A 22,749-nucleotide genomic window follows, 5' to 3' on the forward strand; every position below is an offset into this window, starting at 1 on the left:
AAACAAGTCCAACTCAATGTGACTACCTCCTGTAAGCTAGATACCACGTTCACACTTTAAGTGTGGACACCAAAAAACAAGCAGCACTAATGAAAAGCTGGCACACTTTTCAGCAGAGTGCCAAGTGAACTAAGTGCCAGAATGCTGCACCCAAAGTCCACTCTCAAGCGTAAAGTGACCACAATCTGCAGCCTCAGAAAGAGGACTGAAGCACATAAGTTGGCATCTTGGCCATCTGTGTCAAACTTCAACAACCTTTCATAATGGATAAAGTGGTGAATACTTGAAGTTGAGAGTTCTGAGGCCTCCAGCACAAGCAATGAATTCAGAGCATGGAATGCAGACTATGTCCCGCCACTTTTCAGTCATTAGCGAGCACTCTTTTACAGGTAGCATGGCCGAGCGGTCTAAGGCGCTGGATTAAGGCTCCAGTCTCTTCGGGGGCGTGGGTTCGAATCCCACTGCTGCCAAGCTCTTTTAACAAAATCCCTATCCTCAAGGGCTCAAGCATCTCTGATGTTGCTGCAGTTCCTTGCCCAACACACTGACATCTCAAAGAACACTTACCTCTCTGCTCTAGCAGCATTAGAATAACTGCATTCATTGCATGTTTTGTTTGAGAAGTCTTCCAAAGGGCACACTTCTGGTGACTAGTGAAATGTCATCAACAGTATATAACAAGTCCAACTGAATGTGACTAACTCCTGTAAGCTAGATTCAACACTCCTACTTTAAGTGTAGACAGCAAAAACAAGCAGCAGTAATGAAAAGCTGGCACATTTTGTAGGAGAGTGCCAAGTGAACTTGCCACAGAATGCTGCACCCAAAGTCCACTCTCAAGCGTAAAACGACCACAACTTGCTGCCTCAGAAAGAGGACAGAAGCACATAAGTTGGCATCTTGGCCATCTGTGTCAAACTTCAACAACCTTTCATAATGGATAAAGTGGTGACCACTTGGAGTGGAGAGATCTGAGGCCTCCAGCACAAGCAATGAATGCAGAACATCGGACAGCAGAAAGCCACAGGGTACACATGCCTGAGACCATAAAGATCAAGCGCACGGATGGCCCGTACGGGGATCGAACCCGCGACCTTGGCGTTATTAGCACCACGCTCTAACCAACTGAGCTAACCGGCCAATATGCGACAGCCCAGCTGGGGCTGTGTCTTTCTTAGCCATCCCAGGCTCTCATTAAAGACAAGCTGCAGGAATTCCAGGTGTGCTATATCTATGCCACGGCCTCATCAATCCATGGAATGTAGAATATGTCCCTCCGCCTTTTAATGGTTAGCGAGCACTCTTTTGTAGGTAGCATGGCCGAGCGGTCTAAGGCGCTGGATTTAGGCTCCAGTCTCTTTGGGGGCGTGGGTTCGAATCCCACTGCTGCCAAGCTCTTTTAACAAATGCCTATCCTCGAGGGCTCAAGCGTCTATGAAGTTTCTGCTGCACTTTGCTGGCGTTCCTTGCTCTACACACTGGAATCTCAGAAAAGCAGCATTAGGAAATTGCATGTTTTGGTTGAGAAGTCTTCCAAAGGGCACACTTCTGATGAGATGACTAGTGAAATGTCGTCAACGTTACAAAACAAGTCCAACTCAATGTGACTACCTCCTGTAAGCTAGATACCACGTTCACACTTTAAGTGTGGACACCAAAAAACAAGCAGCACTAATGAAAAGCTGGCACACTTTTCAGCAGAGTGCCAAGTGAACTAAGTGCCAGAATGCTGCACCCAAAGTCCACTCTCAAGCGTAAAGTGACCACAATCTGCAGCCTCAGAAAGAGGACTGAAGCACATAAGTTGGCATCTTGGCCATCTGTGTCAAACTTCAACAACCTTTCATAATGGATAAAGTGGTGAATACTTGAAGTTGAGAGTTCTGAGGCCTCCAGCACAAGCAATGAATTCAGAGCATGGAATGCAGACTATGTCCCGCCGCTTTTCAGTCATTAGCGAGCACTCTTTTACAGGTAGCATGGCCGAGCGGTCTAAGGCGCTGGATTAAGGCTCCAGTCTCTTCGGGGGCGTGGGTTCGAATCCCACTGCTGCCAAGCTCTTTTAACAAAATCCCTATCCTCAAGGGCTCAAGCATCTCTGATGTTGCTGCAGTTCCTTGCCCAACACACTGACATCTCAAAGAACACTTACCTCTCTGCTCTAGCAGCATTAGAATAACTGCATTCATTGCATGTTTTGTTTGAGAAGTCTTCCAAAGGGCACACTTCTGGTGACTAGTGAAATGTCATCAACAGTATATAACAAGTCCAACTGAATGTGACTAACTCCTGTAAGCTAGATTCAACACTCCTACTTTAAGTGTAGACAGCAAAAACAAGCAGCAGTAATGAAAAGCTGGCACATTTTGTAGGAGAGTGCCAAGTGAACTTGCCACAGAATGCTGCACCCAAAGTCCACTCTCAAGCGTAAAAGGACCACAACTTGCTGCCTCAGAAAGAGGACAGAAGCACATAAGTTGGCATCTTGGCCATCTGTGTCAAACTTCAACAACCTTTCATAATGGATAAAGTGGTGACCACTTGGAGTGGAGAGATCTGAGGCCTCCAGCACAAGCAATGAATGCAGAACATCGGACAGCAGAAAGCCACAGGGTACACATGCCTGAGACCATAAAGATCAAGCGCACGGATGGCCCGTACGGGGATCGAACCCGCGACCTTGGCGTTATTAGCACCACGCTCTAACCAACTGAGCTAACCGGCCAATATGCGACAGCCCAGCTGGGGCTGTGTCTTTCTTAGCCATCCCAGGCTCTCATTAAAGACAAGCTGCAGGAATTCCAGGTGTGCTATATCTATGCCACGGCCTCATCAATCCATGGAATGTAGAATATGTCCCTCCGCCTTTTAATGGTTAGCGAGCACTCTTTTGTAGGTAGCATGGCCGAGCGGTCTAAGGTGCTGGATTTAGGCTCCAGTCTCTTTGGGGGCGTGGGTTCGAATCCCACTGCTGCCAAGCTCTTTTAACAAATGCCTATCCTCGAGGGCTCAAGCGTCTATGAAGTTTCTGCTGCACTTTGCTGGCGTTCCTTGCTCTACACACTGGAATCTCAGAAAAGCAGCATTAGGAAATTGCATGTTTTGGTTGAGAAGTCTTCCAAAGGGCACACTTCTGATGAGATGACTAGTGAAATGTCGTCAACGTTACAAAACAAGTCCAACTCAATGTGACTACCTCCTGTAAGCTAGATACCACGTTCACACTTTAAGTGTGGACACCAAAAAACAAGCAGCACTAATGAAAAGCTGGCACACTTTTCAGCAGAGTGCCAAGTGAACTAAGTGCCAGAATGCTGCACCCAAAGTCCACTCTCAAGCGTAAAGTGACCACAATCTGCAGCCTCAGAAAGAGGACTGAAGCACATAAGTTGGCATCTTGGCCATCTGTGTCAAACTTCAACAACCTTTCATAATGGATAAAGTGGTGAATACTTGAAGTTGAGAGTTCTGAGGCCTCCAGCACAAGCAATGAATTCAGAGCATGGAATGCAGACTATGTCCCGCCGCTTTTCAGTCATTAGCGAGCACTCTTTTACAGGTAGCATGGCCGAGCGGTCTAAGGCGCTGGATTAAGGCTCCAGTCTCTTCGGGGGCGTGGGTTCGAATCCCACTGCTGCCAAGCTCTTTTAACAAAATCCCTATCCTCAAGGGCTCAAGCATCTCTGATGTTGCTGCAGTTCCTTGCCCAACACACTGACATCTCAAAGAACACTTACCTCTCTGCTCTAGCAGCATTAGAATAACTGCATTCATTGCATGTTTTGTTTGAGAAGTCTTCCAAAGGGCACACTTCTGGTGACTAGTGAAATGTCATCAACAGTATATAACAAGTCCAACTGAATGTGACTAACTCCTGTAAGCTAGATTCAACACTCCTACTTTAAGTGTAGACAGCAAAAACAAGCAGCAGTAATGAAAAGCTGGCACATTTTGTAGGAGAGTGCCAAGTGAACTTGCCACAGAATGCTGCACCCAAAGTCCACTCTCAAGCGTAAAAGGACCACAACTTGCTGCCTCAGAAAGAGGACAGAAGCACATAAGTTGGCATCTTGGCCATCTGTGTCAAACTTCAACAACCTTTCATAATGGATAAAGTGGTGACCACTTGGAGTGGAGAGATCTGAGGCCTCCAGCACAAGCAATGAATGCAGAACATCGGACAGCAGAAAGCCACAGGGTACACATGCCTGAGACCATAAAGATCAAGCGCACGGATGGCCCGTACGGGGATCGAACCCGCGACCTTGGCGTTATTAGCACCACGCTCTAACCAACTGAGCTAACCGGCCAATATGCGACAGCCCAGCTGGGGCTGTGTCTTTCTTAGCCATCCCAGGCTCTCATTAAAGACAAGCTGCAGGAATTCCAGGTGTGCTATATCTATGCCACGGCCTCATCAATCCATGGAATGTAGAATATGTCCCTCCGCCTTTTAATGGTTAGCGAGCACTCTTTTGTAGGTAGCATGGCCGAGCGGTCTAAGGCGCTGGATTTAGGCTCCAGTCTCTTTGGGGGCGTGGGTTCGAATCCCACTGCTGCCAAGCTCTTTTAACAAATGCCTATCCTCGAGGGCTCAAGCGTCTATGAAGTTTCTGCTGCACTTTGCTGGCGTTCCTTGCTCTACACACTGGAATCTCAGAACTTGCCACAGAATGCTGCACCCAAAGTCCACTCTCAAGCGTAAAAGGACCACAACTTGCTGCCTCAGAAAGAGGACAGAAGCACATAAGTTGGCATCTTGGCCATCTGTGTCAAACTTCAACAACCTTTCATAATGGATAAAGTGGTGACCACTTGGAGTGGAGAGATCTGAGGCCTCCAGCACAAGCAATGAATGCAGAACATCGGACAGCAGAAAGCCACAGGGTACACATGCCTGAGACCATAAAGATCAAGCGCACGGATGGCCCGTACGGGGATCGAACCCGCGACCTTGGCGTTATTAGCACCACGCTCTAACCAACTGAGCTAACCGGCCAATATGCGACAGCCCAGCTGGGGCTGTGTCTTTCTTAGCCATCCCAGGCTCTCATTAAAGACAAGCTGCAGGAATTCCAGGTGTGCTATATCTATGCCACGGCCTCATCAATCCATGGAATGTAGAATATGTCCCTCCGCCTTTTAATGGTTAGCGAGCACTCTTTTGTAGGTAGCATGGCCGAGCGGTCTAAGGCGCTGGATTTAGGCTCCAGTCTCTTTGGGGGCGTGGGTTCGAATCCCACTGCTGCCAAGCTCTTTTAACAAATGCCTATCCTCGAGGGCTCAAGCGTCTATGAAGTTTCTGCTGCACTTTGCTGGCGTTCCTTGCTCTACACACTGGAATCTCAGAAAAGCAGCATTAGGAAATTGCATGTTTTGGTTGAGAAGTCTTCCAAAGGGCACACTTCTGATGAGATGACTAGTGAAATGTCGTCAACGTTACAAAACAAGTCCAACTCAATGTGACTACCTCCTGTAAGCTAGATACCACGTTCACACTTTAAGTGTGGACACCAAAAAACAAGCAGCACTAATGAAAAGCTGGCACACTTTTCAGCAGAGTGCCAAGTGAACTAAGTGCCAGAATGCTGCACCCAAAGTCCACTCTCAAGCGTAAAGTGACCACAATCTGCAGCCTCAGAAAGAGGACTGAAGCACATAAGTTGGCATCTTGGCCATCTGTGTCAAACTTCAACAACCTTTCATAATGGATAAAGTGGTGAATACTTGAAGTTGAGAGTTCTGAGGCCTCCAGCACAAGCAATGAATTCAGAGCATGGAATGCAGACTATGTCCCGCCACTTTTCAGTCATTAGCGAGCACTCTTTTACAGGTAGCATGGCCGAGCGGTCTAAGGCGCTGGATTAAGGCTCCAGTCTCTTCGGGGGCGTGGGTTCGAATCCCACTGCTGCCAAGCTCTTTTAACAAAATCCCTATCCTCAAGGGCTCAAGCATCTCTGATGTTGCTGCAGTTCCTTGCCCAACACACTGACATCTCAAAGAACACTTACCTCTCTGCTCTAGCAGCATTAGAATAACTGCATTCATTGCATGTTTTGTTTGAGAAGTCTTCCAAAGGGCACACTTCTGGTGACTAGTGAAATGTCATCAACAGTATATAACAAGTCCAACTGAATGTGACTAACTCCTGTAAGCTAGATTCAACACTCCTACTTTAAGTGTAGACAGCAAAAACAAGCAGCAGTAATGAAAAGCTGGCACATTTTGTAGGAGAGTGCCAAGTGAACTTGCCACAGAATGCTGCACCCAAAGTCCACTCTCAAGCGTAAAACGACCACAACTTGCTGCCTCAGAAAGAGGACAGAAGCACATAAGTTGGCATCTTGGCCATCTGTGTCAAACTTCAACAACCTTTCATAATGGATAAAGTGGTGACCACTTGGAGTGGAGAGATCTGAGGCCTCCAGCACAAGCAATGAATGCAGAACATCGGACAGCAGAAAGCCACAGGGTACACATGCCTGAGACCATAAAGATCAAGCGCACGGATGGCCCGTACGGGGATCGAACCCGCGACCTTGGCGTTATTAGCACCACGCTCTAACCAACTGAGCTAACCGGCCAATATGCGACAGCCCAGCTGGGGCTGTGTCTTTCTTAGCCATCCCAGGCTCTCATTAAAGACAAGCTGCAGGAATTCCAGGTGTGCTATATCTATGCCACGGCCTCATCAATCCATGGAATGTAGAATATGTCCCTCCGCCTTTTAATGGTTAGCGAGCACTCTTTTGTAGGTAGCATGGCCGAGCGGTCTAAGGCGCTGGATTTAGGCTCCAGTCTCTTTGGGGGCGTGGGTTCGAATCCCACTGCTGCCAAGCTCTTTTAACAAATGCCTATCCTCGAGGGCTCAAGCGTCTATGAAGTTTCTGCTGCACTTTGCTGGCGTTCCTTGCTCTACACACTGGAATCTCAGAAAAGCAGCATTAGGAAATTGCATGTTTTGGTTGAGAAGTCTTCCAAAGGGCACACTTCTGATGAGATGACTAGTGAAATGTCGTCAACGTTACAAAACAAGTCCAACTCAATGTGACTACCTCCTGTAAGCTAGATACCACGTTCACACTTTAAGTGTGGACACCAAAAAACAAGCAGCACTAATGAAAAGCTGGCACACTTTTCAGCAGAGTGCCAAGTGAACTAAGTGCCAGAATGCTGCACCCAAAGTCCACTCTCAAGCGTAAAGTGACCACAATCTGCAGCCTCAGAAAGAGGACTGAAGCACATAAGTTGGCATCTTGGCCATCTGTGTCAAACTTCAACAACCTTTCATAATGGATAAAGTGGTGAATACTTGAAGTTGAGAGTTCTGAGGCCTCCAGCACAAGCAATGAATTCAGAGCATGGAATGCAGACTATGTCCCGCCGCTTTTCAGTCATTAGCGAGCACTCTTTTACAGGTAGCATGGCCGAGCGGTCTAAGGCGCTGGATTAAGGCTCCAGTCTCTTCGGGGGCGTGGGTTCGAATCCCACTGCTGCCAAGCTCTTTTAACAAAATCCCTATCCTCAAGGGCTCAAGCATCTCTGATGTTGCTGCAGTTCCTTGCCCAACACACTGACATCTCAAAGAACACTTACCTCTCTGCTCTAGCAGCATTAGAATAACTGCATTCATTGCATGTTTTGTTTGAGAAGTCTTCCAAAGGGCACACTTCTGGTGACTAGTGAAATGTCATCAACAGTATATAACAAGTCCAACTGAATGTGACTAACTCCTGTAAGCTAGATTCAACACTCCTACTTTAAGTGTAGACAGCAAAAACAAGCAGCAGTAATGAAAAGCTGGCACATTTTGTAGGAGAGTGCCAAGTGAACTTGCCACAGAATGCTGCACCCAAAGTCCACTCTCAAGCGTAAAAGGACCACAACTTGCTGCCTCAGAAAGAGGACAGAAGCACATAAGTTGGCATCTTGGCCATCTGTGTCAAACTTCAACAACCTTTCATAATGGATAAAGTGGTGACCACTTGGAGTGGAGAGATCTGAGGCCTCCAGCACAAGCAATGAATGCAGAACATCGGACAGCAGAAAGCCACAGGGTACACATGCCTGAGACCATAAAGATCAAGCGCACGGATGGCCCGTACGGGGATCGAACCCGCGACCTTGGCGTTATTAGCACCACGCTCTAACCAACTGAGCTAACCGGCCAATATGCGACAGCCCAGCTGGGGCTGTGTCTTTCTTAGCCATCCCAGGCTCTCATTAAAGACAAGCTGCAGGAATTCCAGGTGTGCTATATCTATGCCACGGCCTCATCAATCCATGGAATGTAGAATATGTCCCTCCGCCTTTTAATGGTTAGCGAGCACTCTTTTGTAGGTAGCATGGCCGAGCGGTCTAAGGTGCTGGATTTAGGCTCCAGTCTCTTTGGGGGCGTGGGTTCGAATCCCACTGCTGCCAAGCTCTTTTAACAAATGCCTATCCTCGAGGGCTCAAGCGTCTATGAAGTTTCTGCTGCACTTTGCTGGCGTTCCTTGCTCTACACACTGGAATCTCAGAAAAGCAGCATTAGGAAATTGCATGTTTTGGTTGAGAAGTCTTCCAAAGGGCACACTTCTGATGAGATGACTAGTGAAATGTCGTCAACGTTACAAAACAAGTCCAACTCAATGTGACTACCTCCTGTAAGCTAGATACCACGTTCACACTTTAAGTGTGGACACCAAAAAACAAGCAGCACTAATGAAAAGCTGGCACACTTTTCAGCAGAGTGCCAAGTGAACTAAGTGCCAGAATGCTGCACCCAAAGTCCACTCTCAAGCGTAAAGTGACCACAATCTGCAGCCTCAGAAAGAGGACTGAAGCACATAAGTTGGCATCTTGGCCATCTGTGTCAAACTTCAACAACCTTTCATAATGGATAAAGTGGTGAATACTTGAAGTTGAGAGTTCTGAGGCCTCCAGCACAAGCAATGAATTCAGAGCATGGAATGCAGACTATGTCCCGCCGCTTTTCAGTCATTAGCGAGCACTCTTTTACAGGTAGCATGGCCGAGCGGTCTAAGGCGCTGGATTAAGGCTCCAGTCTCTTCGGGGGCGTGGGTTCGAATCCCACTGCTGCCAAGCTCTTTTAACAAAATCCCTATCCTCAAGGGCTCAAGCATCTCTGATGTTGCTGCAGTTCCTTGCCCAACACACTGACATCTCAAAGAACACTTACCTCTCTGCTCTAGCAGCATTAGAATAACTGCATTCATTGCATGTTTTGTTTGAGAAGTCTTCCAAAGGGCACACTTCTGGTGACTAGTGAAATGTCATCAACAGTATATAACAAGTCCAACTGAATGTGACTAACTCCTGTAAGCTAGATTCAACACTCCTACTTTAAGTGTAGACAGCAAAAACAAGCAGCAGTAATGAAAAGCTGGCACATTTTGTAGGAGAGTGCCAAGTGAACTTGCCACAGAATGCTGCACCCAAAGTCCACTCTCAAGCGTAAAAGGACCACAACTTGCTGCCTCAGAAAGAGGACAGAAGCACATAAGTTGGCATCTTGGCCATCTGTGTCAAACTTCAACAACCTTTCATAATGGATAAAGTGGTGACCACTTGGAGTGGAGAGATCTGAGGCCTCCAGCACAAGCAATGAATGCAGAACATCGGACAGCAGAAAGCCACAGGGTACACATACCTGAGACCATAAAGATCAAGCGCACGGATGGCCCGTACGGGGATCGAACCCGCGACCTTGGCGTTATTAGCACCACGCTCTAACCAACTGAGCTAACCGGCCAATATGCGACAGCCCAGCTGGGGCTGTGTCTTTCTTAGCCATCCCAGGCTCTCATTAAAGACAAGCTGCAGGAATTCCAGGTGTGCTATATCTATGCCACGGCCTCATCAATCCATGGAATGTAGAATATGTCCCTCCGCCTTTTAATGGTTAGCGAGCACTCTTTTGTAGGTAGCATGGCCGAGCGGTCTAAGGCGCTGGATTTAGGCTCCAGTCTCTTTGGGGGCGTGGGTTCGAATCCCACTGCTGCCAAGCTCTTTTAACAAATGCCTATCCTCGAGGGCTCAAGCGTCTATGAAGTTTCTGCTGCACTTTGCTGGCGTTCCTTGCTCTACACACTGGAATCTCAGAAAAGCAGCATTAGGAAATTGCATGTTTTGGTTGAGAAGTCTTCCAAAGGGCACACTTCTGATGAGATGACTAGTGAAATGTCGTCAACGTTACAAAACAAGTCCAACTCAATGTGACTACCTCCTGTAAGCTAGATACCACGTTCACACTTTAAGTGTGGACACCAAAAAACAAGCAGCACTAATGAAAAGCTGGCACACTTTTCAGCAGAGTGCCAAGTGAACTAAGTGCCAGAATGCTGCACCCAAAGTCCACTCTCAAGCGTAAAGTGACCACAATCTGCAGCCTCAGAAAGAGGACTGAAGCACATAAGTTGGCATCTTGGCCATCTGTGTCAAACTTCAACAACCTTTCATAATGGATAAAGTGGTGAATACTTGAAGTTGAGAGTTCTGAGGCCTCCAGCACAAGCAATGAATTCAGAGCATGGAATGCAGACTATGTCCCGCCGCTTTTCAGTCATTAGCGAGCACTCTTTTACAGGTAGCATGGCCGAGCGGTCTAAGGCGCTGGATTAAGGCTCCAGTCTCTTCGGGGGCGTGGGTTCGAATCCCACTGCTGCCAAGCTCTTTTAACAAAATCCCTATCCTCAAGGGCTCAAGCATCTCTGATGTTGCTGCAGTTCCTTGCCCAACACACTGACATCTCAAAGAACACTTACCTCTCTGCTCTAGCAGCATTAGAATAACTGCATTCATTGCATGTTTTGTTTGAGAAGTCTTCCAAAGGGCACACTTCTGGTGACTAGTGAAATGTCATCAACAGTATATAACAAGTCCAACTGAATGTGACTAACTCCTGTAAGCTAGATTCAACACTCCTACTTTAAGTGTAGACAGCAAAAACAAGCAGCAGTAATGAAAAGCTGGCACATTTTGTAGGAGAGTGCCAAGTGAACTTGCCACAGAATGCTGCACCCAAAGTCCACTCTCAAGCGTAAAAGGACCACAACTTGCTGCCTCAGAAAGAGGACAGAAGCACATAAGTTGGCATCTTGGCCATCTGTGTCAAACTTCAACAACCTTTCATAATGGATAAAGTGGTGACCACTTGGAGTGGAGAGATCTGAGGCCTCCAGCACAAGCAATGAATGCAGAACATCGGACAGCAGAAAGCCACAGGGTACACATGCCTGAGACCATAAAGATCAAGCGCACGGATGGCCCGTACGGGGATCGAACCCGCGACCTTGGCGTTATTAGCACCACGCTCTAACCAACTGAGCTAACCGGCCAATATGCGACAGCCCAGCTGGGGCTGTGTCTTTCTTAGCCATCCCAGGCTCTCATTAAAGACAAGCTGCAGGAATTCCAGGTGTGCTATATCTATGCCACGGCCTCATCAATCCATGGAATGTAGAATATGTCCCTCCGCCTTTTAATGGTTAGCGAGCACTCTTTTGTAGGTAGCATGGCCGAGCGGTCTAAGGCGCTGGATTTAGGCTCCAGTCTCTTTGGGGGCGTGGGTTCGAATCCCACTGCTGCCAAGCTCTTTTAACAAATGCCTATCCTCGAGGGCTCAAGCGTCTATGAAGTTTCTGCTGCACTTTGCTGGCGTTCCTTGCTCTACACACTGGAATCTCAGAAAAGCAGCATTAGGAAATTGCATGTTTTGGTTGAGAAGTCTTCCAAAGGGCACACTTCTGATGAGATGACTAGTGAAATGTCGTCAACGTTACAAAACAAGTCCAACTCAATGTGACTACCTCCTGTAAGCTAGATACCACGTTCACACTTTAAGTGTGGACACCAAAAAACAAGCAGCACTAATGAAAAGCTGGCACACTTTTCAGCAGAGTGCCAAGTGAACTAAGTGCCAGAATGCTGCACCGAAAGTCCACTCTCAAGCGTAAAGTGACCACAATCTGCAGCCTCAGAAAGAGGACTGAAGCACATAAGTTGGCATCTTGGCCATCTGTGTCAAACTTCAACAACCTTTCATAATGGATAAAGTGGTGAATACTTGAAGTTGAGAGTTCTGAGGCCTCCAGCACAAGCAATGAATTCAGAGCATGGAATGCAGACTATGTCCCGCCGCTTTTCAGTCATTAGCGAGCACTCTTTTGCAGGTAGCATGGCCGAGCGGTCTAAGGCGCTGGATTAAGGCTCCAGTCTCTTCGGGGGCGTGGGTTCGAATCCCACTGCTGCCAAGCTCTTTTAACAAAATCCCTATCCTCAAGGGCTCAAGCATCTCTGATGTTGCTGCAGTTCCTTGCCCAACACACTGACATCTCAAAGAACACTTACCTCTCTGCTCTAGCAGCATTAGAATAACTGCATTCATTGCATGTTTTGTTTGAGAAGTCTTCCAAAGGGCACACTTCTGGTGACTAGTGAAATGTCATCAACAGTATATAACAAGTCCAACTGAATGTGACTAACTCCTGTAAGCTAGATTCAACACTCCTACTTTAAGTGTAGACAGCAAAAACAAGCAGCAGTAATGAAAAGCTGGCACATTTTGTAGGAGAGTGCCAAGTGAACTTGCCACAGAATGCTGCACCCAAAGTCCACTCTCAAGCGTAAAAGGACCACAACTTGCTGCCTCAGAAAGAGGACAGAAGCACATAAGTTGGCATCTTGGCCATCTGTGTCAAACTTCAACAACCTTTCATAATGGATAAAGTGGTGACCACTTGGAGTGGAGAGATCTGAGGCCTCCAGCACAAGCAATGAATGCAGAACATCGGACAGCAGAAAGCCACAGGGTACACATGCCTGAGACCATAAAGATCAAGCGCACGGATGGCCCGTACGGGGATCGAACCCGCGACCTTGGCGTTATTAGCACCACGCTCTAACCAACTGAGCTAACCGGCCAATATGCGACAGCCCAGCTGGGGCTGTGTCTTTCTTAGCCATCCCAGGCTCTCATTAAAGACAAGCTGCAGGAATTCCAGGTGTGCTATATCTATGCCACGGCCTCATCAATCCATGGAATGTAGAATATGTCCCTCCGCCTTTTAATGGTTAGCGAGCACTCTTTTGTAGGTAGCATGGCCGAGCGGTCTAAGGCGCTGGATTTAGGCTCCAGTCTCTTTGGGGGCGTGGGTTCGAATCCCACTGCTGCCAAGCTCTTTTAACAAATGCCTATCCTCGAGGGCTCAAGCGTCTATGAAGTTTCTGCTGCACTTTGCTGGCGTTCCTTGCTCTACACACTGGAATCTCAGAAAAGCAGCATTAGGAAATTGCATGTTTTGGTTGAGAAGTCTTCCAAAGGGCACACTTCTGATGAGATGACTAGTGAAATGTCGTCAACGTTACAAAACAAGTCCAACTCAATGTGACTACCTCCTGTAAGCTAGATACCACGTTCACACTTTAAGTGTGGACACCAAAAAACAAGCAGCACTAATGAAAAGCTGGCACACTTTTCAGCAGAGTGCCAAGTGAACTAAGTGCCAGAATGCTGCACCCAAAGTCCACTCTCAAGCGTAAAGTGACCACAATCTGCAGCCTCAGAAAGAGGACTGAAGCACATAAGTTGGCATCTTGGCCATCTGTGTCAAACTTCAACAACCTTTCATAATGGATAAAGTGGTGAATACTTGAAGTTGAGAGTTCTGAGGCCTCCAGCACAAGCAATGAATTCAGAGCATGGAATGCAGACTATGTCCCGCCACTTTTCAGTCATTAGCGAGCACTCTTTTACAGGTAGCATGGCCGAGCGGTCTAAGGCGCTGGATTAAGGCTCCAGTCTCTTCGGGGGCGTGGGTTCGAATCCCACTGCTGCCAAGCTCTTTTAACAAAATCCCTATCCTCAAGGGCTCAAGCATCTCTGATGTTGCTGCAGTTCCTTGCCCAACACACTGACATCTCAAAGAACACTTACCTCTCTGCTCTAGCAGCATTAGAATAACTGCATTCATTGCATGTTTTGTTTGAGAAGTCTTCCAAAGGGCACACTTCTGGTGACTAGTGAAATGTCATCAACAGTATATAACAAGTCCAACTGAATGTGACTAACTCCTGTAAGCTAGATTCAACACTCCTACTTTAAGTGTAGACAGCAAAAACAAGCAGCAGTAATGAAAAGCTGGCACATTTTGTAGGAGAGTGCCAAGTGAACTTGCCACAGAATGCTGCACCCAAAGTCCACTCTCAAGCGTAAAACGACCACAACTTGCTGCCTCAGAAAGAGGACAGAAGCACATAAGTTGGCATCTTGGCCATCTGTGTCAAACTTCAACAACCTTTCATAATGGATAAAGTGGTGACCACTTGGAGTGGAGAGATCTGAGGCCTCCAGCACAAGCAATGAATGCAGAACATCGGACAGCAGAAAGCCACAGGGTACACATGCCTGAGACCATAAAGATCAAGCGCACGGATGGCCCGTACGGGGATCGAACCCGCGACCTTGGCGTTATTAGCACCACGCTCTAACCAACTGAGCTAACCGGCCAATATGCGACAGCCCAGCTGGGGCTGTGTCTTTCTTAGCCATCCCAGGCTCTCATTAAAGACAAGCTGCAGGAATTCCAGGTGTGCTATATCTATGCCACGGCCTCATCAATCCATGGAATGTAGAATATGTCCCTCCGCCTTTTAATGGTTAGCGAGCACTCTTTTGTAGGTAGCATGGCCGAGCGGTCTAAGGCGCTGGATTTAGGCTCCAGTCTCTTTGGGGGCGTGGGTTCGAATCCCACTGCTGCCAAGCTCTTTTAACAAATGCCTATCCTCGAGGGCTCAAGCGTCTATGAAGTTTCTGCTGCACTTTGCTGGCGTTCCTTGCTCTACACACTGGAATCTCAGAAAAGCAGCATTAGGAAATTGCATGTTTTGGTTGAGAAGTCTTCCAAAGGGCACACTTCTGATGAGATGACTAGTGAAATGTCGTCAACGTTACAAAACAAGTCCAACTCAATGTGACTACCTCCTGTAAGCTAGATACCACGTTCACACTTTAAGTGTGGACACCAAAAAACAAGCAGCACTAATGAAAAGCTGGCACACTTTTCAGCAGAGTGCCAAGTGAACTAAGTGCCAGAATGCTGCACCCAAAGTCCACTCTCAAGCGTAAAGTGACCACAATCTGCAGCCTCAGAAAGAGGACTGAAGCACATAAGTTGGCATCTTGGCCATCTGTGTCAAACTTCAACAACCTTTCATAATGGATAAAGTGGTGAATACTTGAAGTTGAGAGTTCTGAGGCCTCCAGCACAAGCAATGAATTCAGAGCATGGAATGCAGACTATGTCCCGCCGCTTTTCAGTCATTAGCGAGCACTCTTTTACAGGTAGCATGGCCGAGCGGTCTAAGGCGCTGGATTAAGGCTCCAGTCTCTTCGGGGGCGTGGGTTCGAATCCCACTGCTGCCAAGCTCTTTTAACAAAATCCCTATCCTCAAGGGCTCAAGCATCTCTGATGTTGCTGCAGTTCCTTGCCCAACACACTGACATCTCAAAGAACACTTACCTCTCTGCTCTAGCAGCATTAGAATAACTGCATTCATTGCATGTTTTGTTTGAGAAGTCTTCCAAAGGGCACACTTCTGGTGACTAGTGAAATGTCATCAACAGTATATAACAAGTCCAACTGAATGTGACTAACTCCTGTAAGCTAGATTCAACACTCCTACTTTAAGTGTAGACAGCAAAAACAAGCAGCAGTAATGAAAAGCTGGCACATTTTGTAGGAGAGTGCCAAGTGAACTTGCCACAGAATGCTGCACCCAAAGTCCACTCTCAAGCGTAAAAGGACCACAACTTGCTGCCTCAGAAAGAGGACAGAAGCACATAAGTTGGCATCTTGGCCATCTGTGTCAAACTTCAACAACCTTTCATAATGGATAAAGTGGTGACCACTTGGAGTGGAGAGATCTGAGGCCTCCAGCACAAGCAATGAATGCAGAACATCGGACAGCAGAAAGCCACAGGGTACACATGCCTGAGACCATAAAGATCAAGCGCACGGATGGCCCGTACGGGGATCGAACCCGCGACCTTGGCGTTATTAGCACCACGCTCTAACCAACTGAGCTAACCGGCCAATATGCGACAGCCCAGCTGGGGCTGTGTCTTTCTTAGCCATCCCAGGCTCTCATTAAAGACAAGCTGCAGGAATTCCAGGTGTGCTATATCTATGCCACGGCCTCATCAATCCATGGAATGTAGAATATGTCCCTCCGCCTTTTAATGGTTAGCGAGCACTCTTTTGTAGGTAGCATGGCCGAGCGGTCTAAGGTGCTGGATTTAGGCTCCAGTCTCTTTGGGGGCGTGGGTTCGAATCCCACTGCTGCCAAGCTCTTTTAACAAATGCCTATCCTCGAGGGCTCAAGCGTCTATGAAGTTTCTGCTGCACTTTGCTGGCGTTCCTTGCTCTACACACTGGAATCTCAGAAAAGCAGCATTAGGAAATTGCATGTTTTGGTTGAGAAGTCTTCCAAAGGGCACACTTCTGATGAGATGACTAGTGAAATGTCGTCAACGTTACAAAACAAGTCCAACTCAATGTGACTACCTCCTGTAAGCTAGATACCACGTTCACACTTTAAGTGTGGACACCAAAAAACAAGCAGCACTAATGAAAAGCTGGCACACTTTTCAGCAGAGTGCCAAGTGAACTAAGTGCCAGAATGCTGCACCCAAAGTCCACTCTCAAGCGTAAAGTGACCACAATCTGCAGCCTCAGAAAGAGGACTGAAGCACATAAGTTGGCATCTTGGCCATCTGTGTCAAACTTCAACAACCTTTCATAATGGATAAAGTGGTGAATACTTGAAGTTGAGAGTTCTGAGGCCTCCAGCACAAGCAATGAATTCAGAGCATGGAATGCAGACTATGTCCCGCCGCTTTTCAGTCATTAGCGAGCACTCTTTTACAGGTAGCATGGCCGAGCGGTCTAAGGCGCTGGATTAAGGCTCCAGTCTCTTCGGGGGCGTGGGTTCGAATCCCACTGCTGCCAAGCTCTTTTAACAAAATCCCTATCCTCAAGGGCTCAAGCATCTCTGATGTTGCTGCAGTTCCTTGCCCAACACACTGACATCTCAAAGAACACTTACCTCTCTGCTCTAGCAGCATTAGAATAACTGCATTCATTGCATGTTTTGTTTGAGAAGTCTTCCAAAGGGCACACTTCTGGTGACTAGTGAAATGTCATCAACAGTATATAACAAGTCCAACTGAATGTGACTAACTCCTGTAAGCTAGATTCAACACTCCTACTTTAAGTGTAGACAGCAAAAACAAGCAGCAGTAATGAAAAGCTGGCACATTTTGTAGGAGAGTGCCAAGTGAACTTGCCACAGAATGCTGCACCCAAAGTCCACTCTCAAGCGTAAAAGGACCACAACTTGCTGCCTCAGAAAGAGGACAGAAGCACATAAGTTGGCATCTTGGCCATCTGTGTCAAACTTCAACAACCTTTCATAATGGATAAAGTGGTGACCACTTGGAGTGGAGAGATCTGAGGCCTCCAGCACAAGCAATGAATGCAGAACATCGGACAGCAGAAAGCCACAGGGTACACATGCCTGAGACCATAAAGATCAAGCGCACGGATGGCCCGTACGGGGATCGAACCCGCGACCTTGGCGTTATTAGCACCACGCTCTAACCAACTGAGCTAACCGGCCAATATGCGACAGCCCAGCTGGGGCTGTGTCTTTCTTAGCCATCCCAGGCTCTCATTAAAGACAAGCTGCAGGAATTCCAGGTGTGCTATATCTATGCCACGGCCTCATCAATCCATGGAATGTAGAATATGTCCCTCCGCCTTTTAATGGGCAACCCCGAACCAAAATTAAAAAAAAAAAATGATGTGGGGGTCCCCCTAAATTCCATACAAGGCCCTTCAGGTCTGGTATGGATATTAAGGGGAACCCCAGCCAAAATTTAAAAAAAAAATTGACGTGGGGTTCCCCCTAAATTCCATACCAGACCCTTCAGGTCTGGTATGGATTTTAAGGGGAACCCCGCGCCAAAAAAAAAAAAAAAAAAACGGCGTGGGGTCCCCCTAAAAATCCATACCAGACCCTTATCCGAGCACGCAACCTGGCAGGCCGCAGGAAAAGAGGGGGGGACGAGAGTGCGGCCCCCCCCCCCCTCCTGAACCGTACCAGGCCACATGCCCTCAACATTGGGAGGGTGCTTTGGGGTAGCCCCCCAAAGCACCTTGTCCCCATGTTGATGAAGACAAGGGCCTCATCCTCACAACCGTGGCCGGTGGTTGTGGGGGTCTGCGGGCGGGGGGCTTATCGGAATCTGGAAGCCCCCTTTACCAAGGGGACCCCCAGATCCCGGCCCCCCCCCTGTGTGAAATGGTAAGGGGTTACTTACCCCTACCATTTCACTAAAAAACTGTCAAAAATGTTAAAAATGACAAGAGACAGTTTTTGACAATTCCTTTATTTAAATGCTTCTTCTTTCTTCCTTCATCTTCTTCTTCTTCTGGTTCTTCTGGCTCTTCTGGTTCTTCCTCCGGCGTTCTCGTCCAGCATCTCCTCCGCGGCGTCTTCTATCTTCTTCTCCTCGGGCCGCTCCGCACCCATGGCATGAGGGGGGAGGCTCCCGCTCTTCTCTTCATCTTCTTCTTCATCTTCATCTTCTTCTTCATCTTCTTCTTCTTCTTCTTCTTCTCTTCTTCATCTCTTCTTCCTTCTTCATTTCTTCTGCGGGCCGCTCCGCATCCATGCATGGAGGGAGGCTCCCGCTGTGTGACGGCGTCTCTTCGTCTGACGGTTCTTAAATAACGGGGGGCGGGGCCACCCGGTGACCCCGCCCCCCTCTGACGCACGGGACATGACGGGACTTCCCTGTGGCATTCCCCGTGACGTCACAGGGAAGTCCCGTCAATTCACCGTGCGTCAGAGGGGGGGGCGGGGTCACCGGATGGCCCCGCCCCCCGTTATTTAAGAACCGTCAGACGAAGAGACGCCGTCACACAGCGGGAGCCTCCCTCCATGCATGGATGCGGAGCGGCCCGCAGAAGAAATGAAGAAGGAAGAAGAGATGAAGAAGAGAAGAAGAAGAAGAAGATGAAGAAGAAGATGAAGATGAAGAAGAAGATGAAGAGAAGAGCGGGAGCCTCCCCCCTCATGCCATGGGTGCGGAGCGGCCCGAGGAGAAGAAGATAGAAGACGCCGCGGAGGAGATGCTGGACGAGAACGCCGGAGGAAGAACCAGAAGAGCCAGAAGAACCAGAAGAAGAAGAAGATGAAGGAAGAAAGAAGAAGCATTTAAATAAAGGAATTGTCAAAAACTGTCTCTTGTCATTTTTAACATTTTTGACAGTTTTTTAGTGAAATGGTAGGGGTAAGTAACCCCTTACCATTTCACACAGGGGGGGGGCCGGGATCTGGGGGTCCCCTTGGTAAAGGGGGCTTCCAGATTCCGATAAGCCCCCCGCCCGCAGACCCCCACAACCACCGGCCACGGTTGTGGGGATGAGGCCCTTGTCTTCATCAACATGGGGACAAGGTGCTTTGGGGGGCTACCCCAAAGCACCCTCCCAATGTTGAGGGCATGTGGCCTGGTACGGTTCAGGAGGGGGGGGGGGGCCGCACTCTCGTCCCCCCCTCTTTTCCTGCGGCCTGCCAGGTTGCGTGCTCGGATAAGGGTCTGGTATGGATTTTTAGGGGGACCCCACGCCGTTTTTTTTTTTTTTTTTTTGGCGCGGGGTTCCCCTTAAAATCCATACCAGACCTGAAGGGTCTGGTATGGAATTTAGGGGGAACCCCACGTCAATTTTTTTTTTAAATTTTGGCTGGGGTTCCCCTTAATATCCATACCAGACCCGAAGGGCCTTGTATGGAATTTAGGGGGACCCCCACATCATTTTTTTTTTTTAATTTTGGTTCGGGGTTGCCCTGTGGGGAATTCCCATGCCGTTTTTATCAATGAACTTCTATGTGTATTGTCGGCAATGCAATAGCCGCGGTAGTTTTAAATGAGTTTTTTCCTTCAAAATGTCATTTTGCTGTCAGACTGTTCTAAACACGGGAAACATGCGCCCCTTTACAGGCATACTATAGACACCCCCCAGGTACGAAATTTAAAGGGATATTACACTTTTATTGTTTGACTTTAAGCATTAATAAAATCACTGCTCCTGAAAAAACGTCCGTTTTTAAAACTTTTTTTTGCATTGATCCATGTCCCCTGGGGCAGGACCCAGGTCCCCAAACACTTTTTATGACAATAACTTGCATATAAGCCTTTAAAATTAGCACTTTTGATTTCTCCCATAGACTTTTAAAGGGTGTTCCGCGGCATTCGAATTTGCCGCGAACACCCCAAATTGTTCGCTGTTCGGCGAACTTGCGAACAGCCAATGTTCGAGTAGAACATGAGTTCGACTCGAACTCGAAGCTCATCCCTAGTGGTGACCACTTGGAGTGGAGAGATCTGAGGCCTCCAGCACAAGCAATGAATGCAGAACATCGGACAGCAGAAAGCCACAGGGTACACATGCCTGAGACCATAAAGATCAAGCGCACGGATGGCCCGTACGGGGATCGAACCCGCGACCTTGGCGTTATTAGCACCACGCTCTAACCAACTGAGCTAACCGGCCAATATGCGACAGCCCAGCTGGGGCTGTGTCTTTCTTAGCCATCCCAGGCTCTCATTAAAGACAAGCTGCAGGAATTCCAGGTGTGCTATATCTATGCCACGGCCTCATCAATCCATGGAATGTAGAATATGTCCCTCCACCTTTTAATGGTTAGCGAGCACTCTTTTGTAGGTAGCATGGCCGAGCGGTCTAAGGTGCTGGATTTAGGCTCCAGTCTCTTTGGGGGCGTGGGTTCGAATCCCACTGCTGCCAAGCTCTTTTAACAAATGCCTATCCTCGAGGGCTCAAGCGTCTATGAAGTTTCTGCTGCACTTTGCTGGCGTTCCTTGCTCTACACACTGGAATCTCAGAAAAGCAGCATTAGGAAATTGCATGTTTTGGTTGAGAAGTCTTCCAAAGGGCACACTTCTGATGAGATGACTAGTGAAATGTCGTCAACGTTACAAAACAAGTCCAACTCAATGTGACTACCTCCTGTAAGCTAGATACCACGTTCACACTTTAAGTGTGGACACCAAAAAACAAGCAGCACTAATGAAAAGCTGGCACACTTTTCAGCAGAGTGCCAAGTGAACTAAGTGCCAGAATGCTGCACCCAAAGTCCACTCTCAAGCGTAAAGTGACCACAATCTGCAGCCTCAGAAAGAGGACTGAAGCACATAAGTTGGCATCTTGGCCATCTGTGTCAAACTTCAACAACCTTTCATAATGGATAAAGTGGTGAATACTTGAAGTTGAGAGTTCTGAGGCCTCCAGCACAAGCAATGAATTCAGAGCATGGAATGCAGACTATGTCCCGCCGCTTTTCAGTCATTAGCGAGCACTCTTTTACAGGTAGCATGGCCGAGCGGTCTAAGGCGCTGGATTAAGGCTCCAGTCTCTTCGGGGGCGTGGGTTCGAATCCCACTGCTGCCAAGCTCTTTTAACAAAATCCCTATCCTCAAGGGCTCAAGCATCTCTGATGTTGCTGCAGTTCCTTGCCCAACACACTGGAATCTCAAAGAACACTTACCTCTCTGCTCTAGCAGCATTAGAATAACTGCATTCATTGCATGTTTTGTTTGAGAAGTCTTCCAAAGGGCACACTTCTGGTGACTAGTGAAATGTCATCAACAGTATATAACAAGTCCAACTGAATGTGACTAACTCCTGTAAGCTAGATTCAACACTCCTACTTTAAGTGTAGACAGCAAAAACAAGCAGCAGTAATGAAAAGCTGGCACATTTTGTAGGAGAGTGCCAAGTGAACTTGCCACAGAATGCTGCACCCAATGTCCACTCTCAAGCGTAAAAGGACCACAACTTGCTGCCTCAGAAAGAGGACAGAAGCACATAAGTTGGCATCTTGGCCATCTGTGTCAAACTTCAACAACCTTTCATAATGGATAAAGTGGTGACCACTTGGAGTGGAGAGATCTGAGGCCTCCAGCACAAGCAATGAATGCAGAACATCGGACAGCAGAAAGCCACAGGGTACACATGCCTGAGACCATAAAGATCAAGCGCACGGATGGCCCGTACGGGGATCGAACCCGCGACCTTGGCGTTATTAGCACCACGCTCTAACCAACTGAGCTAACCGGCCAATATGCGACAGCCCAGCTGGGGCTGTGTCTTTCTTAGCCATCCCAGGCTCTCATTAAAGACAAGCTGCAGGAATTCCAGGTGTGCTATATCTATGCCACGGCCTCATCAATCCATGGAATGTAGAATATGTCCCTCCGCCTTTTAATGGTTAGCGAGCACTCTTTTGTAGGTAGCATGGCCGAGCGGTCTAAGGCGCTGGATTTAGGCTCCAGTCTCTTTGGGGGCGTGGGTTCGAATCCCACTGCTGCCAAGCTCTTTTAACAAATGCCTATCCTCGAGGGCTCAAGCGTCTATGAAGTTTCTGCTGCACTTTGCTGGCGTTCCTTGCTCTACACACTGGAATCTCAGAAAAGCAGCATTAGGAAATTGCATGTTTTGGTTGAGAAGTCTTCCAAAGGGCACACTTCTGATGAGATGACTAGTGAAATGTCGTCAACGTTACAAAACAAGTCCAACTCAATGTGACTACCTCCTGTAAGCTAGATACCACGTTCACACTTTAAGTGTGGACACCAAAAAACAAGCAGCACTAATGAAAAGCTGG

General features: G+C 47.9%; 39 non-coding genes across 39 annotated transcripts; 25 read left to right on the forward strand and 14 right to left on the reverse strand.

Moving 5' to 3' along the window:
- Window positions 1-388: 388 nt before the first annotated feature.
- Window positions 389-470, forward strand: TRNAL-AAG (transfer RNA leucine (anticodon AAG)). Its single transcript has one exon. It is a non-coding gene; the product is annotated as a tRNA-Leu (tRNA).
- A 596-nt stretch (window positions 471-1,066) lies between these two features.
- TRNAI-AAU (transfer RNA isoleucine (anticodon AAU)) lies at window positions 1,067-1,140 on the reverse strand. Its single transcript has one exon. It is a non-coding gene; the product is annotated as a tRNA-Ile (tRNA).
- Window positions 1,141-1,310: 170 nt separating this feature from the next.
- TRNAL-UAG (transfer RNA leucine (anticodon UAG)) lies at window positions 1,311-1,392 on the forward strand. The gene has a single exon. It is a non-coding gene; the product is annotated as a tRNA-Leu (tRNA).
- Window positions 1,393-1,973: 581 nt separating this feature from the next.
- On the forward strand, window positions 1,974-2,055 carry TRNAL-AAG (transfer RNA leucine (anticodon AAG)). Its single transcript has one exon. It is a non-coding gene; the product is annotated as a tRNA-Leu (tRNA).
- A 596-nt stretch (window positions 2,056-2,651) lies between these two features.
- TRNAI-AAU (transfer RNA isoleucine (anticodon AAU)) lies at window positions 2,652-2,725 on the reverse strand. Its single transcript has one exon. It is a non-coding gene; the product is annotated as a tRNA-Ile (tRNA).
- Window positions 2,726-2,895: 170 nt separating this feature from the next.
- Window positions 2,896-2,977, forward strand: TRNAL-UAG (transfer RNA leucine (anticodon UAG)). Its single transcript has one exon. It is a non-coding gene; the product is annotated as a tRNA-Leu (tRNA).
- A 581-nt stretch (window positions 2,978-3,558) lies between these two features.
- On the forward strand, window positions 3,559-3,640 carry TRNAL-AAG (transfer RNA leucine (anticodon AAG)). Its single transcript has one exon. It is a non-coding gene; the product is annotated as a tRNA-Leu (tRNA).
- A 596-nt stretch (window positions 3,641-4,236) lies between these two features.
- On the reverse strand, window positions 4,237-4,310 carry TRNAI-AAU (transfer RNA isoleucine (anticodon AAU)). The gene has a single exon. It is a non-coding gene; the product is annotated as a tRNA-Ile (tRNA).
- A 170-nt stretch (window positions 4,311-4,480) lies between these two features.
- Window positions 4,481-4,562, forward strand: TRNAL-UAG (transfer RNA leucine (anticodon UAG)). Its single transcript has one exon. It is a non-coding gene; the product is annotated as a tRNA-Leu (tRNA).
- Window positions 4,563-4,925: 363 nt separating this feature from the next.
- On the reverse strand, window positions 4,926-4,999 carry TRNAI-AAU (transfer RNA isoleucine (anticodon AAU)). Its single transcript has one exon. It is a non-coding gene; the product is annotated as a tRNA-Ile (tRNA).
- Window positions 5,000-5,169: 170 nt separating this feature from the next.
- TRNAL-UAG (transfer RNA leucine (anticodon UAG)) lies at window positions 5,170-5,251 on the forward strand. The gene has a single exon. It is a non-coding gene; the product is annotated as a tRNA-Leu (tRNA).
- Window positions 5,252-5,832: 581 nt separating this feature from the next.
- Window positions 5,833-5,914, forward strand: TRNAL-AAG (transfer RNA leucine (anticodon AAG)). Its single transcript has one exon. It is a non-coding gene; the product is annotated as a tRNA-Leu (tRNA).
- A 596-nt stretch (window positions 5,915-6,510) lies between these two features.
- TRNAI-AAU (transfer RNA isoleucine (anticodon AAU)) lies at window positions 6,511-6,584 on the reverse strand. The gene has a single exon. It is a non-coding gene; the product is annotated as a tRNA-Ile (tRNA).
- A 170-nt stretch (window positions 6,585-6,754) lies between these two features.
- TRNAL-UAG (transfer RNA leucine (anticodon UAG)) lies at window positions 6,755-6,836 on the forward strand. Its single transcript has one exon. It is a non-coding gene; the product is annotated as a tRNA-Leu (tRNA).
- A 581-nt stretch (window positions 6,837-7,417) lies between these two features.
- TRNAL-AAG (transfer RNA leucine (anticodon AAG)) lies at window positions 7,418-7,499 on the forward strand. Its single transcript has one exon. It is a non-coding gene; the product is annotated as a tRNA-Leu (tRNA).
- A 596-nt stretch (window positions 7,500-8,095) lies between these two features.
- Window positions 8,096-8,169, reverse strand: TRNAI-AAU (transfer RNA isoleucine (anticodon AAU)). The gene has a single exon. It is a non-coding gene; the product is annotated as a tRNA-Ile (tRNA).
- A 170-nt stretch (window positions 8,170-8,339) lies between these two features.
- Window positions 8,340-8,421, forward strand: TRNAL-UAG (transfer RNA leucine (anticodon UAG)). Its single transcript has one exon. It is a non-coding gene; the product is annotated as a tRNA-Leu (tRNA).
- Window positions 8,422-9,002: 581 nt separating this feature from the next.
- Window positions 9,003-9,084, forward strand: TRNAL-AAG (transfer RNA leucine (anticodon AAG)). The gene has a single exon. It is a non-coding gene; the product is annotated as a tRNA-Leu (tRNA).
- Window positions 9,085-9,680: 596 nt separating this feature from the next.
- On the reverse strand, window positions 9,681-9,754 carry TRNAI-AAU (transfer RNA isoleucine (anticodon AAU)). Its single transcript has one exon. It is a non-coding gene; the product is annotated as a tRNA-Ile (tRNA).
- Window positions 9,755-9,924: 170 nt separating this feature from the next.
- On the forward strand, window positions 9,925-10,006 carry TRNAL-UAG (transfer RNA leucine (anticodon UAG)). The gene has a single exon. It is a non-coding gene; the product is annotated as a tRNA-Leu (tRNA).
- A 581-nt stretch (window positions 10,007-10,587) lies between these two features.
- TRNAL-AAG (transfer RNA leucine (anticodon AAG)) lies at window positions 10,588-10,669 on the forward strand. Its single transcript has one exon. It is a non-coding gene; the product is annotated as a tRNA-Leu (tRNA).
- A 596-nt stretch (window positions 10,670-11,265) lies between these two features.
- Window positions 11,266-11,339, reverse strand: TRNAI-AAU (transfer RNA isoleucine (anticodon AAU)). Its single transcript has one exon. It is a non-coding gene; the product is annotated as a tRNA-Ile (tRNA).
- Window positions 11,340-11,509: 170 nt separating this feature from the next.
- Window positions 11,510-11,591, forward strand: TRNAL-UAG (transfer RNA leucine (anticodon UAG)). Its single transcript has one exon. It is a non-coding gene; the product is annotated as a tRNA-Leu (tRNA).
- A 581-nt stretch (window positions 11,592-12,172) lies between these two features.
- TRNAL-AAG (transfer RNA leucine (anticodon AAG)) lies at window positions 12,173-12,254 on the forward strand. Its single transcript has one exon. It is a non-coding gene; the product is annotated as a tRNA-Leu (tRNA).
- A 596-nt stretch (window positions 12,255-12,850) lies between these two features.
- On the reverse strand, window positions 12,851-12,924 carry TRNAI-AAU (transfer RNA isoleucine (anticodon AAU)). Its single transcript has one exon. It is a non-coding gene; the product is annotated as a tRNA-Ile (tRNA).
- A 170-nt stretch (window positions 12,925-13,094) lies between these two features.
- Window positions 13,095-13,176, forward strand: TRNAL-UAG (transfer RNA leucine (anticodon UAG)). Its single transcript has one exon. It is a non-coding gene; the product is annotated as a tRNA-Leu (tRNA).
- Window positions 13,177-13,757: 581 nt separating this feature from the next.
- Window positions 13,758-13,839, forward strand: TRNAL-AAG (transfer RNA leucine (anticodon AAG)). The gene has a single exon. It is a non-coding gene; the product is annotated as a tRNA-Leu (tRNA).
- Window positions 13,840-14,435: 596 nt separating this feature from the next.
- TRNAI-AAU (transfer RNA isoleucine (anticodon AAU)) lies at window positions 14,436-14,509 on the reverse strand. The gene has a single exon. It is a non-coding gene; the product is annotated as a tRNA-Ile (tRNA).
- A 170-nt stretch (window positions 14,510-14,679) lies between these two features.
- TRNAL-UAG (transfer RNA leucine (anticodon UAG)) lies at window positions 14,680-14,761 on the forward strand. The gene has a single exon. It is a non-coding gene; the product is annotated as a tRNA-Leu (tRNA).
- A 581-nt stretch (window positions 14,762-15,342) lies between these two features.
- Window positions 15,343-15,424, forward strand: TRNAL-AAG (transfer RNA leucine (anticodon AAG)). Its single transcript has one exon. It is a non-coding gene; the product is annotated as a tRNA-Leu (tRNA).
- A 596-nt stretch (window positions 15,425-16,020) lies between these two features.
- Window positions 16,021-16,094, reverse strand: TRNAI-AAU (transfer RNA isoleucine (anticodon AAU)). Its single transcript has one exon. It is a non-coding gene; the product is annotated as a tRNA-Ile (tRNA).
- A 170-nt stretch (window positions 16,095-16,264) lies between these two features.
- On the forward strand, window positions 16,265-16,346 carry TRNAL-UAG (transfer RNA leucine (anticodon UAG)). The gene has a single exon. It is a non-coding gene; the product is annotated as a tRNA-Leu (tRNA).
- A 581-nt stretch (window positions 16,347-16,927) lies between these two features.
- On the forward strand, window positions 16,928-17,009 carry TRNAL-AAG (transfer RNA leucine (anticodon AAG)). The gene has a single exon. It is a non-coding gene; the product is annotated as a tRNA-Leu (tRNA).
- Window positions 17,010-17,605: 596 nt separating this feature from the next.
- Window positions 17,606-17,679, reverse strand: TRNAI-AAU (transfer RNA isoleucine (anticodon AAU)). Its single transcript has one exon. It is a non-coding gene; the product is annotated as a tRNA-Ile (tRNA).
- A 2,865-nt stretch (window positions 17,680-20,544) lies between these two features.
- TRNAI-AAU (transfer RNA isoleucine (anticodon AAU)) lies at window positions 20,545-20,618 on the reverse strand. Its single transcript has one exon. It is a non-coding gene; the product is annotated as a tRNA-Ile (tRNA).
- Window positions 20,619-20,788: 170 nt separating this feature from the next.
- Window positions 20,789-20,870, forward strand: TRNAL-UAG (transfer RNA leucine (anticodon UAG)). The gene has a single exon. It is a non-coding gene; the product is annotated as a tRNA-Leu (tRNA).
- Window positions 20,871-21,451: 581 nt separating this feature from the next.
- On the forward strand, window positions 21,452-21,533 carry TRNAL-AAG (transfer RNA leucine (anticodon AAG)). The gene has a single exon. It is a non-coding gene; the product is annotated as a tRNA-Leu (tRNA).
- Window positions 21,534-22,129: 596 nt separating this feature from the next.
- Window positions 22,130-22,203, reverse strand: TRNAI-AAU (transfer RNA isoleucine (anticodon AAU)). Its single transcript has one exon. It is a non-coding gene; the product is annotated as a tRNA-Ile (tRNA).
- Window positions 22,204-22,373: 170 nt separating this feature from the next.
- TRNAL-UAG (transfer RNA leucine (anticodon UAG)) lies at window positions 22,374-22,455 on the forward strand. The gene has a single exon. It is a non-coding gene; the product is annotated as a tRNA-Leu (tRNA).
- The last annotated feature ends 294 nt before the right edge of the window (window positions 22,456-22,749 follow it).

This window comes from Aquarana catesbeiana, linkage group LG12 (assembly GCF_042186555.1).
Source record: "Aquarana catesbeiana isolate 2022-GZ linkage group LG12, ASM4218655v1, whole genome shotgun sequence".
NCBI lineage: Eukaryota > Metazoa > Chordata > Amphibia > Anura > Ranidae > Aquarana > Aquarana catesbeiana.